Source organism: Borostomias antarcticus (assembly GCF_949987555.1).
Source record: "Borostomias antarcticus genome assembly, chromosome: 3".
Taxonomy (NCBI): Eukaryota; Metazoa; Chordata; class Actinopteri; order Stomiiformes; family Stomiidae; genus Borostomias; species Borostomias antarcticus.
Window position 1 is genome coordinate 35,506,180 of NC_140236.1, and position 13,901 is coordinate 35,520,080.

The following is a 13,901-nucleotide window of genomic DNA, read 5'->3' on the forward strand; positions in this document are numbered from 1 at the left end:
ACTGGACAGAAGTGACCAGTAGACAGAAGTGACCAGTAGGCTGTTATGTCCAGTGACCAGTAGGCTATTATGTCCAGTGACCAGTAGGCTGTCATGTCCAGTGACCAGTAGGCTGTTATGTCCAGTGACCAGTAGGCTGTTATGTCCAGTGACCAGTAGGCTGTTATGTCCAGTGACCAGTAGGCTCTTATGTCCAGTGACCAGTAGGCTGTTATGTCCAGTGACCAGTAGGCTGTTATGTCCAGTGACCAGTAGGCTGTTATGTCCAGTGACCAGTAGGCTGTCATGTCCAGTGACCAGTAGGCTGTTATGTCCAGTGACCAGTAGGCTGTCATGTCCAGTGACCAGTAGGCTATTATGTCCAGTGACCAGTAGGCTGTTATGTCCAGTGACCAGTAGGCTGTTATGTCCAGCGGTGAAACCTGCTGTTCTGTGTAGCCTATCCTGAGACTTGAAACGCTTCTTCAGAATAGCTAATGTTTGCCTTTTCCCAGCACGTTCGCAACATTGAACATGACACACCAGAAAGAAAAGAAAAGCACGAAGGCATTGACCTCTACAGGCAGCGTGAAAGGAGTCAATCACGCTGCATGCACAGTTAATTATGCTCACTAATTTTGGTGTGAAAACAGTATTACAGTACATCTCTCACTCCCTTTCTCTCTTTCTCCCTCTCTCTCTCTCCGTCACCCTCTGACAACCCTCTGACAAACCCGTAACTTCCCACCCGGCAACTGGGAGTACATCGATCTGTACGAGTTCACGGGTGGGAAGTTACGGGTTTGACTGCCATTCCAGAGCATTTTCACGTGTAGGAGGTCGGAAAAACACGAGTTACGGGTTGCCTGGAACGCGCCATTAGTCCAAACAGGCTTTTCTGAAGTGTTTTCTTCATCGCACCTGCCCTTTAATCCCTCCCTCCCTCCCTCTCTCCCTCCCTCCCTCCCTCCCTCCGTCTCCCTGGCGCGAGAGCGCGGCCGCGCGCCGTCGTAAATTCCCACGCCAAAGCCGTCAGCTCACAAACGAATGAGGGAGGCGCAGGCCAAACCCTACATCTCCGCCCTGTAATTACCTCTCTGGGGGAAGAGCGCCCGATCTATCACCTCCGGCTCTCCTGGAAAACCTGCCCAAATATGCAGCGTGTTTCCTTAGTTATTATGCACATTGCTGTTTGTGTATTATGTTTTTTTTCTTGTTTTTTTTTTTTTACCGGTCAGTTCAGATATTAAATGTTGTTGTTTCTTGTTTGTTGTTGTACTGTTTGACGGCGTGGTCTGTGTTTGGAGGTGGGTCAGCTGGAAGGTCTGTTGTGTCAGCTGGAGGAGGCGTACCTGAGGAGGAAGGCTCAGAGAGCTGCGGCCGCCAACAACAGGAACAGGAAGTGCGCCCGCAGAGGAGGGGCGACGGCGCCGACCAACAAGAGTCCGGCCCACGAGAGCTCTGACGCCGAGGACAGGGCCACGACGGGTCCGGCCCGGGCTGAAGCCCCGCCCACAGACACCCCTCCCACTAAAAAGCCTTGTATCGAGGCCCCTCCAGCCGGAGCCCCAGCCACTCGGGGCCCTTCCCTTGCTCCTCCCCCTGCCTCCCAGGAGGATGCTCCTGCTGATCCCTCATCAGAACCAGAGCCCAATGGTCAGGCACCTCCAGAGGCACACGCAGAACCGGGCCCAGGACCCGTCAGGCACCTTAGAACCCTTTAGAACCCTCCCAGAGGTCAGTTCAAAAAACCACAGGCCCGTCTTCGTAACAAGTGAATGTCTCCACCCCCGTAACCCCCGACCCGACCCTTAACCCCAGCCCCTCCCCCATCCACGGACCCCCCCCCCCCTGGCCTCCACTATCTTACTGACAGTTACTCTGGTACGGCAGGAATAAATGGACTCTGCAGCCTTGCTCTCTCTCCCTCTGATTTAAGACCTCTCCTCCAGCACCCCCGCCTGTTTACTCCTTAAGATACACTGCCCCACACACACACACACACACACACACACACAGTCTCTCTCTCTCCAGCGCCAGATAAAAGGCCTGGCTGCTCCTAATGTGTGTGTGTTTGTGTGTGTGGCTGGTAGTTGAATATATGCATATTGAGATGTTGATGTTTTAACTTGCTTATTTTACACTTGTACATGTGTGGGTCTAATCTAAAGTGTGAACACAGTTACATACAAGACTTGACAGTATGTGCTTCTGCAGTATACAGTATATAAAGTCATGTATGTATGCTTGTACATGCATTCATGTATGTGTGTGTGTGTGTGTGTGTGTGTGTGTGTGTGTGTGTGTGTGTGTGTGTATGTTAGGGGTGCTCCGATTCTACTAAGCCACGATCCGATCCGATTCCTGGGATCACGATCTGATCGATCGATTCTTGATTCCAACGATTCTTGATTCCAGAATCTAGAATCGATTCTCAGTGGATTTTCTACAAAGACATATTTTAGGATCAACTCCAGTCCGATGTGTGCTAAGAAAGTGGAATATAGCACAATAAAGGGTATAATATTATGTGGTTTTATATTGCAATAGCACACGAAGGCAAGTCTAAGACAAAAAAAAAGTCACATTTATTAATGACACGCTGATCTTGACATTCAACCTCTCAAGTATAACAGTCATGAACTTTAAACTTCCAGTATTTCTCAATGTTGAACTTTGATAAAACAAGGAAGGTATTTCTCAATTCACAGTTAGTTGGCTGAACTTAAAACATTGAAATATTTCTCAAGTCAAAGTGCTCAGGAGAGATTCAGAAAGAAGAATCGATTCAGAAATGGTGGCATTAAAGGGGAACGCCGCTGTCATCGCAAGTTTAGCTCAAATGTCACTTTGTCCTCAATGAAACCGATCGGTACACACCAACAGTTAACCGATCCGTGCAGTAGTAAGCTAGCTCCTTCTTCCTCTGTGCGCGCACCCCTTTATAATGGAGGTTTATGGTCAACATCAGAGACCTGCACACATATACAGTCACACACACACACACACACACACACACGCACAAACGTACACATGTACACACGCAGACACACACGCACAAACGTACACATATACACACGCACACACACACACGTTACTCACGCGGCCACCAGCCGAACAGCCAGTCAGCAAGCAGATCCCTAGGGGGAGCCAATAACAAGTCAGTGCACGGGATGTTATTGACAGCTACTCTCTCTCTATCCCTCTCTCTCTTTCTGTCCCTCTCTCTCTCTCCCCCTCTCTTTCCCTCTATCTCTCTCTCCTACTGTACTATCCTCTCATCTCTCTCTCTTTCTCTCTCTCTATCCATCTCTATCCTCCTCTCTTTCTCTCTCCCTCCCTATCTCTCTCTCTCCCTGTCTCTCCCTCTCTCTCTCTCCCTCTCTCTCTATCCCCTCTCTCTCTATCCCTCTCTCTCTTTCTGTCCCTCTCTCTCTCCCCCTCTCTATCCCTCTATCTCTCTCTCCTACTGTACTATCCTCTCATCTCTCTCTCTATCCATCTCTATCCTCCTCTCTTTCTCCCTCCCTATCTCTCTCTCTCCCTCTCTCTCTATCCCTCTCTCTCTTTCTGTCCCTCTCTCTCTCTCCCCCTCTCTTTCCCTCTCTATCCCTCTATCTCTCTCTCCTACTGTACTATCCTCTCATCTCTCTCCCTCTTTCTCTCTCTCTATCCATCTCTATCCTCTTCTCTTTCTCTTCTCCCTCCCTATCTCTCTCTCCCTGTCTCTCCCTCTCTTTCCCTCTCTCTCTATCCCCTCTCTATCCTCCTCTCTTTCTCTCTCCCTCCCTATCTCTCTCCCTGTCTCTCCCTCTCTCTCTATCCCCTCTCTATCCTCCTCTCTTTCTCTCTCCCTCCCTACCTCTCTCTCTCCCTGTCTCCCCTCTCTCTCTCTCTCCCTCTCTCTCTATCCCCTCTCTCTCTCTATCCATCTCTATCCTCCTCTCTTTCTCTCTCCCTCCCTATCTCTCTCTCTCTCTCTCTCTCTATATCCCCTCTCTATCCCTCCCTTGCTTTCTATCCCACCACTGCAGCACAGTCTGCCACTAAATTAAGTAAACAGTCCTACTGCTCTCTGTCCTCACCTCCCTCTCTCTCTCTCCTCTGTATGTATCTCCTCTGTATGTGTCTCTCCATGGCCCCGTCTGGTCCCCTGCCTGCCCTGCTAGGGACCGTGTACCTGTGAGAGGACGCTGACATCCAGGCGGCTGTGAGCGATGCCGCCATCAGCAATACGGCCGTGCATTAATTTCGCCGGCGAATAAATTAATGGCGTGTATCGAGTGGCGGGAGGGAGACTTCTTTGGCATTGTTTCCATATTGGCATCTTTAAAAGATTAATTGTGCCCAAGGTGGTTTCCAATTGGTAAACAATGATTATAATCCCAGGCTCTCCTGTATAATTAATGGCCGGAGGAGACGGCAGACGTGGCAGGACCTGGTTTAGTTGTAAATGTCTGGAATGCAGACGACCTGGGGGGGTGGTGACATTGTTTGTGTACATGTTGAAGTGAGTGTGGTGGGTCAGGTCAGAGGTGATGGACTGGTCATGGGTTATTAGGTGTACTTGGGGCGTGCTGAGCTTATGTCAATATGATGTTCATCCTAAACTGGTGTTTTAACTTTCTCTCAATATCTATTAGAAGTAGGGCTGGGTATCATTTAAAAAAGTACAATACTAGTACCAATACCAGTAACCTTAAAGTGATACCGATACCAATTGAATACTTCAATCGATACTTTGAATTTCTTTTTTGCATTTTTTCCATTCCATAACCATCATGTGATCATCATGTATGTTGTGTAAAATGCCATCAATCCTCCCACATTCAAATATTTTTTTACAAGAATACATTTTGAAAGTGTTTAAAAGAGTATCAAACTGCATTTATTACAATATAACTACTGACAGTGACCACATTTTTCAGTCATCCATGACCTTGCAGCTAATGTGAACGGTGTGTCAGGGCTGCTGCTGGGGGTGGTAACATCAGCAGTAGCAGGTGTGGTGGTAGTAGGCCTAGGGGGGTCTTAACATTAAGCATAACATTAGTTAATAACGTTAGCCTAAACACATTTCACTGCTACAGAAGTTAAAACTACCACTAAGTAACCAATGCACTAAGCAATGCATTACAGTAGGGTTGCTAATGCTAGCTAGCTAGGTAATGGGGGAAATCCACGTTTTTATGCATTTATTTTTACCATACGCCAGGCGTGTAGTATAACCATACATTTGAGCGTTTTGGTGGCATTACCTCAGCGTGCTAAACTGTGTCAACAACTCGCAGTTGCAGTCGATTTCACCAGACGGATTGTATCTGTTTCACGGTGCCCATCCACATCCATTGTATCACCAACACGGTGGTAGAGCAATTATCAGACTTTCTCAAAAGTGCTAGTTTTGTCAACGTTTTGATCTGAACCATTGTATATGAAGTAACCTTAAAACAGGGCTAAACATGATTTTCACTTTACTACTAAATCGTCAGCACTACACTGTAGGCCATAACACACAACAACAACAACGTTTAGATATGTAGCCGAGAGCAGGATGTCTTTCTGAGGCAATCTTCTGTTGTTTCCTTATGCTGTGTGTTATTTCTGGTATTCTAAGTTGCAAATAGAGAGAATAATTGTGTCTCTCCTAGAGTGGCAGAGATGCACACGCCGGGCCTGCCCCTCATTTGTCGGAGTAATAAAGATAAATTCTTCGCCCTGTGGCAATCAGGTCCAGAGAACTCAGGGAGAGACGCAGGAGCACAGGTGTGTTGATTACCGGCGAGCCGCCGCTGCGCTCTCAGCACGCGTGCCGAGGTGGAAGGACGCGCAGCGCGCACAGGCGAGCCTGGCGATGACGAAGCACGTCAGGGCGGCCGAACCACAACAAGATGCACATGAAAACCTGCTGGTTTGAACACACAACAAAGATATCTTTTTTATATTCATTAAAGCAATAACTCAATAATCAAAAGCCGAAGTAGACTATGCATTTCAAAATTCAAATTTCAAAAAGCTTTTCGGAGTAGCGACCTTTCGGAGCTTTTTCGGAATAGCGAACCTTCGGAATAAAGACATTTCGGAATAATGACGTAACCGTTTAGACGCCCCCTGCCCACTTCCCCCATGAAGCACCTTGCCTCCCTCCAAACTTCCGCTTCCGCCTCTCAACCACCTCCTTCCCAGGGCCCTGTACTATGAAACAGGATTACAGGGTCAGCACCATAACTTCAGGTTCAAACCCTGTTTATCCGTATCACGGAGGTGGATCACTTTTCACCGTGCTATCGCCAGGGTCATTTATGCTCCAGATCAGGGTAGGTTAAGGTCCAGATTACGGATCAAAATGTATGAAGCACTGCCCACTGATTGATCAATTCACCTGGAAAATGACATGAATGTTGAGATTAAGTAAAAAAAAAAAAAAAGGGGTGTTAATTTGCGGATATCAACTTTCTTTTTTTTACTAGACATGATCATTTCATACAGCTGTGTACTGGTAGGCCTACTTTCAACGCCATGTATAATATACTATATAATATAATATTGAAACATGGGCTGCACACAAATGGCAGTGATTCCGTGGCATGCCATGTGCTAGCCTGGCTAATCAGCAGCTGTTGTCATTTGCACTGTCCTGTCTTGTTCTTGCACCCAGTCTATTGTTGTCTGTTTATTGTCCAGAACCAATTCCTAGTATGTGTGAAAACCTACAATGTTATCTGAATCTGACAGTTCCTATAATGATCTATCATCTGACCTACGCCAACAATTCACTAACACACTTTTGATACAGTATAAACAACGGATAGTGTATGGGATATTTATATAATCACTGATGGTGCAAGCTTCCCAGAGGTTATCGGTGAAGGGTGTCATTAGGCTATATTCTACATCAGAGACGAGACACGTAATATGAAGGTGCATTAAGCAGGAGTCGCATCTAAATCCCATATCTGGCAAGGACGTGTGTGTGTGTGTGTGTGTGTGTGGATTACTACTGGCATTGAAAATACTGGTGTTGAGTCCCCACCCCACAGACGTCGGAGGGTACAGAGAGACAGAGGTCTAGAAAGGTGGCCTTCAAACATGACTGGCCAATAAGACTGGCCCGTGCGAGGATGAGGGCAGATGGTACCAACAGGTGGAGGTCGCCTCCTGCCAAAGATCTGTCATGGTGTCTTCCAGAATCCCGAGGAAGAGTTCTGAAAGAAAGGTCAATGGTGTTAAGTGCCAAGTAGAGGAACATAAACAAACAAGTTTTCTTCAAAATAGTTTTCTTCCATTCAGCCCTAAAGGACAGAGAATACTGTTCCCCGAATGGAGAAGAAGGAATAGGGCTCAGCTCAGCTGGTCGGCATGGGTGTGGCAGTTTGATATCAATCAGAGACGGTATATTTATTTGCCCAGGGACTGCGGGTGGAAATTAGCTGTTTTAGCTATAACCTTGTACAGTGCATCTCTCCCTATTCTATAGGGTAAATGTCTACTGTACCTTGTCCCTGTCTTAAAAATAAATAAAAATCAATCAATCAATCTGCATTCAGTTAACAATCACAGACCAAACAAATAATGTCTTTATCGAAGTCGCTACACCGGCCTGACCTCTGGAAGCTTCTCTGATCCCTCACCATCACACACACACACACACACACACACACACACACACACACACACAAACCCTATATTAAAGACTGCATTGTTAACAGATACGAGGCACTATTAACACTATGATTATCCAGTCTTTCTTTGCAGATCCATTCAGAGGGCTCACCATGTTTAACCTCTCAGAAATGCCAGCCAGGAAAGCGAGGTCAAATTAGACTTTGTAATTACTCCTAAACACAAAGGCGACAGCAGCCGAAACACCGGGGAGCTGGTAGAGAGAGTTCCTTAAACAATCCAGCATCGGTCATTCTTTGTCTTGGAACAACTTTGATAACATCTTCGAGGGCGTGGGGGGGGTTGGGATCTTAGTGATGAAGTTTAAATTTGTTCCCCCCCATTCACCAGGCATCATATCTGAGGAGACACTCAGGCCCTGAGCACGGCTTCAAATACAGCAGTCCGCAGACATGAGGGGGCAGTCGCAGGCGCGAGCCTTCGCCGTAGATCAAAGGGATCTGTAAGAAAGCTGTGAGGGATGGCATTGTGAAAGAGTGTGATCAAGGATGCTCCTTACTTCAATGGCCATGAGATAAAAGTAGTATTTTGGGGAAGAGTCTTTAATTGGTACTCTACTATTCAGAAAAGAGTGTTGGCTGGGAGTGTGTTCCAGAGGACTTGTGCTGTATGATGCAAAGGCATTTTGTCTTTTGGTACAGAGTAGTACAAACACTAAGCACTTTAACTGTCTCTGGACGTTGAAGTTCTTGGGAAAGGCAATTACTGCGAGCAAGATTGGATGAGAGCCAGTACAGGTGTGAGTGAGAGACGGAATGAGAGAAATGGGGAGGACGAGAAAGATTAATGGACAGAGAGATAGAATTGATGAGCCAACCTCACCTAAGGCTCATGAATATTTCCCAGATCAATCAAAGCACTGTCCCTCTGATATACAGGTACGATCCCTTCGGGGTCTGGCGTTTCTCAGAGCCTTTCTAGAAACTTGAGGTCAAACTAAAACTTTATATAGTTCTTGCTTCTTTACGCAAAGGAATCAAATCTTCATGTGACTGGTCTTCCTGACTTTACAGTTAAAGGACAATGCTCGTTTTTGACAACCTGGACCTTTTTTACGGCATATTATAAGACGTTTCACTCACCGAGATAACTTTGGTGTAATTCGGAGGCCTGTAGAAGAAATAAAAAATCCAGCGCGAGCCAAGTATATCCATGTAATCTATTTTCTGCCGCGAAACGTTGCTCCAGCACGCTGTGCGCATGCGTACTGGAGCAAGTGAGGAAGCTATTTCGTTTCTAAAGACGTTTCTAAAGATCATATTACAGAGGCATGTGAAAAACCACAACAGGCCTACGCTCTATGTAAGCACAACTAGCGATTCATAAAGACAGATTGATGAAAACAACCGTTTCACGGCAGAAAATAGATTTTTTTATAAGATGCATTCTCAGTGCCCCGTCCGCCGCCATTACATGGATATACTTGGCTCGCACTGGATTTTACATTTCTTCTACAGGCCTCCGAATTACACCAAAGTTATCTGTGAGTGAAACGTCTTATAATATGCCGTAAATAAGGTCCAGGTTGTCAAAAACGAGCATTGTCCTTTAACCAGCAAACAGCCAATCATATCGTTTGAGTTTCCCATAGGGATGACTTCTCTCAGTTGTGTCTAGATCATCAGCCACTGCAGGTCTCCAATGAGAACCTCAGGTTTGAGGACATTATCAATAAATCATTAGCATCTTTATGTATTTCCGTGGAGAACATTACGACGAGGGAGGCGTAGAACAGTTCTCAAGGCGGGCTGTAAACGGAGAACCAGCCACAAACCCAGCAACAATGGTGTGAGGTCAAAATGATAGCTATTATTCCCTGGACCTGTGACAGCTCAATTCATCTACCTCCCTGGTGTCTCACCCCCCCACTGCCCCCCTGCAGGGAGAAAGAGTGTGTGTGTACAAGTGTAGCGAGAGGGGGAGATATAGTGTGTGTGTTTGTGTTCGTTCAAGTGTAGAGACACACATCTGTGTACAAGCAGCCTTTTACCTTGGTAGCAGAGCTTGTATGTCATATTGTACAGTGTGTTCTGTACTGTAACATTCTGCACCAACACCCCAGGCTTATATGCAAGTGTGTGTGCGTGTATGTGAGCGCACCTGCGTATGTTGGATGTGTGTGTGTGTGTGTGTGTGTGTGTGTGTGTGTGTGTGTGTGTGTATGGGGTGTGATTCGTGCCAGCGTAACAAACACTCAGTGCTTTCGTCGCCTGCATTGCGTGTAAAAAGGTACTTTGGCGAGCTGATTAATAGGCGTGCATATACGCACGCGTTACGAGTCGCTCGCATTCTCAGAGGGTGACGTGTCAAAACTGCCGTGCCATTTTTGCGCACATGCATGTAACGTTTGCACGCTCGTGTTAAGTCAGCGGGCACTAGAAGCTGCGAGTGGGGCTCATTTGTCCATATTGAATAAAAATTAAGAATATTTACTTGCACTCAATCAAATTCCAGGACCCTCCTTGCATAACTTTTCCTAGATATGTGTCGTTTTATCTCCACTATCGCTACATTTTCAAATAGGTTGTGGCTGTTCGAACTGGTGCTGACGGTGCTGCAGCGCCCTCTATTGACAAGAAACACGTGTATCTGAACATTTGTTTTAAATTGCGAAGAAAGAGTCATTCAGATATTAGGCTTTATTAAAAACAAGTTGCTTAACATGTGCGAATTCCATTTATTGAGAATGCATTACCAATTGGCAAGGACGAGATTAGAACCAGCTATGATTTAAAGGGACTGACCTTACACGTGCGGCCGCTAACACGTCTGCTGCGCTAGCAAGGCACTGGCACGTTTGACACGTCGCTATGCAATTTCTGCACACATTACAAGCGAACGTACGTACGTTCATCTATGATTTTACCAAACTGTCATGTGTAGTGTTGGTGTCGCATATGTGAGGCGCATCTAACCTGTAGTGTTGCCGTCACGCACACGATGCGCAATTCGTGTAAACAACATGTGCACTGCGTCTGCGTGACAGGTACGTTACAGCTATGAGACGTCTGTCTCTCCATTGTTTGTCAATGGAAATTATACACGTGCGTTTAGACGTTTGATGTCATCGCGTCTTCTTAAGTAGGCGCAAGTCAAGCGTTTCAGTATGGTGTGCTGGCACTAATCACACCCCATAGTGTGTGTGTGTGTGTGAGCGCGCCTGCGTGTGTGTGAGCACGCCTGCGTGTGTTGGATGTGTTTGTGTGCGTGTGTGTGAGCGCGCCTGCGTGTGTGTGTGAGCACGCCTGCGTGTGTTGGATGTGTTCTGTACTGTAACATTCTGCACCAACACCCCAGGCTTATATGCAAGTGTGTGTGTGCGTGCGTGTATGTGAGCGCACCTGCGTATGTTGGATGTGTGTGTGTGTGTGAGCGCGCCTGCGTGTGTGTATGTGAGCCCGCCTGCGTATGTTGGATGTGTGTGTGTGTGTGAGCGCGCCTGCGTATGTTGGATGTGTGTGTGTGTGTGTGTCGGGTGTTCCCTAACTCCCTGAGCAACACAAAGACCCCCCCAGAACAGGGAGAGAAGAAGAAACGTTGGTTCGGCCTCTCAGCATGCAGCCTGGGAAGTGGAGCAGAAAGAAGATGGCCCAACCTTGTCATTACTATGGTAAAACATGTAAATAACCCTCTCTCTCCTTTGATCTCTTCTCTTTTAACTAAGCACTCGCCTCCATGGGAAGTCAATACAATTTCTTACCTGTAAAGACCTTAAGTGTCAGGATTTCTTACCTTTTAAGACCTTAAGTGTCAGGAAGCTCAATGCCACCCCACCATCTCTCTTCATTTCAGACATTGATCTGAGTTGTGAGCTTCAGTAACACCCCCCCCTCTCCCTCTGTCTCTCCACCTCTCTTTCCCCCCCCCCCTCTCTCTACTGTACCTCTCTCTCTCCTTCTCTACTTCTCTCCCTCCTTCCGTCGCTCCCCCTCTCTCTGTCTCTACTTGTCTTTCTTCCTCCCTCCCTCTCTCTCTGTTTCTGTCTAGAATGATGTTTCTACAGAGCGAAGACAGATGGACCGCTACACTGTCAGAAGCTACCTGTCAGAATGTCAGCTTCTCGTCATTCCTTTCCGGTCAACGATGTAAACCCAGCCAGAGGAGAGAGATAAAGACAGGATTAAGTTCAAAATCTAATGAATTCATCCAAGGCTTGTTCGAAACAAAAGCCCAGCTGTTACAGGACCAAAATAAAGAACCTGGTGTCAAAAAGAGGAACATCTTAATCGTTACAAGTATCAGTGTTTGGACAGAATTCACTCAGCAGACACTTCTCGCCATGAGACAGGTGTGTGGTGGAGGGGCAAATTGAATCGTAAGGGGGAGGGAGGGAGGGGGTCGATTACTGTAGGTTACAGTGAGGGCTGGAGGAACTGTTTGACCCCCTTCAGTGGCTTTGGGGGGAATGAAACCCCCATGGTGTGGTCAGGCTGAGGTGCAGAGATGGATATATTAATGGTTTATGTGGGTAGTTGAATGACCCTACTGTGAATCTCCAAATGCTGCACGAAGGATTGACTGTCAATCAATAACCCGAAGCGTAGGAGAGACTTCAGCGTAGGTGGTCGTCTGGGAATGTGTGTCTTGCCTTCAGTAAGTTCTTTTCTCCTCCCTAACAGCTGATAATGGCTTTCATTGGTCCCTCAAGAGTTCATTAGCTGCTCAGGCAGCTGCTGGAAGTTCCTGACTCCTGCGAGGCAACCGTAACCAGGCTCTTCATTCCGAAGAGGTAGTTGACCAGTCTGGCGTTTCCTCGATGACGCAAAGAGACTAACGTTCTTGTGTGATTTTGTAAATTGCGTATTGTGGTTTATCTGTAACGAGCACATCTTGGCGCCGGCAGCAACATTTCACTGTAACTGTACACGACAAATGAAAGAATCTTGAAATCTCCTCATCATCACTGAGGCATCCTCACCAGTGCAGCTTGTGGTACAGCTCTCTAGAAATCTTGCGCTCCCCCTACAGCTCGGTCAGCCCTGGTCTTGTGGAGCATCATCACGTGGCTCATAGCGATCTGGATCTTTTGAAATGTCAAAGTGAAAAAAAAAAAACGTTTTGAAGTTGGGTTGTATGCTCTGCAAGCTTTTACCATTACATTACATTTTAAATGAGTCATTTAGCTGTCCCTTTTGTCCAAATCGATTTACAATAATTGCATTTAACGCAGGTAAAGTCAGTGTACTACTACTTGCCAGAACTCACAAGTGCATCTCCTTTCTAAAACAAGTGACTGAGAGCATAATCTAGTGCCGAAGGCAAAGTGAAGAATAGCAAACTAAAAATACAGTAGGTGCTTAAGGGGGAGGATCGTGGTAGCACCACGCAACAGCTCTGCTCTGAGTGTGAGGTGAAGTGCAGGGCCATATGAAGAGAGAGTGTCCTCCGTGACTGGTTGTCCTCTTCAGCTGATCACCCCGGCCTCTCGTTACCCTAGGGGGCGCCGTAGCTGGCAGGCTTGCCGTCCCGGAGACGCAGTTTCGTCTGGTCAGTCAGGACCAATTAGGGCACTATTCTGAGCTTTGCCAACACATATACCAACGTCGGACTCTGACTGGGAAAGTAAAGGAAAAGTATTGCAAACACACCCTCTGTTAGAGCTATGTATTTACCTTGAATAGCTACAGCAGTTACATGCTAAATCTCATGACTCTTAACGGATTGCTTTGTCCTCTAATGGATTTTTTAAAATCTTGTCACGTCTTGATTGTGATGAACCTGTGCAGGACGCAGTGGCAGACGTCCTTACGAGGGCATAAGGCATTTTAATGCACGGTGTAACCCCTGAGATAACATCTCCTCAGTGACTGCTGAAGCTAATGTATTGCCAGGCCTCAGACGACTTCGATCTGCAGCTATGCGCTTCTGCCCAGCAGGTCTTAACAATTAGGTCTATTCATAAAAAATGCTACATATTTGCTAGATAACCAAAAATGCTACATATTTGCTAGATAACCAAGGATTACAAGCCGATTGCAACATTTTATCCCGCAGCCTCTTGCATGTGACTTTTGTGCTCTTATCAGCAATGTATGCCGACAGTAAGGACGTTATTATGGATTGGTTTTGCACAGGAAGCTGCAAAAACCTCACTGCTCAGAAACAGGAAACCTCAAGTTTGACGGCGTCTCTTTCCCTCGGCTTCGACAAACGAGTCGCGCCATGTGGGCCAACTGGCTGCACTCATTAGAGCCATGGAAATGTGCCTCGGCATCAGAGAGGGACCTGTGGTTGGATGA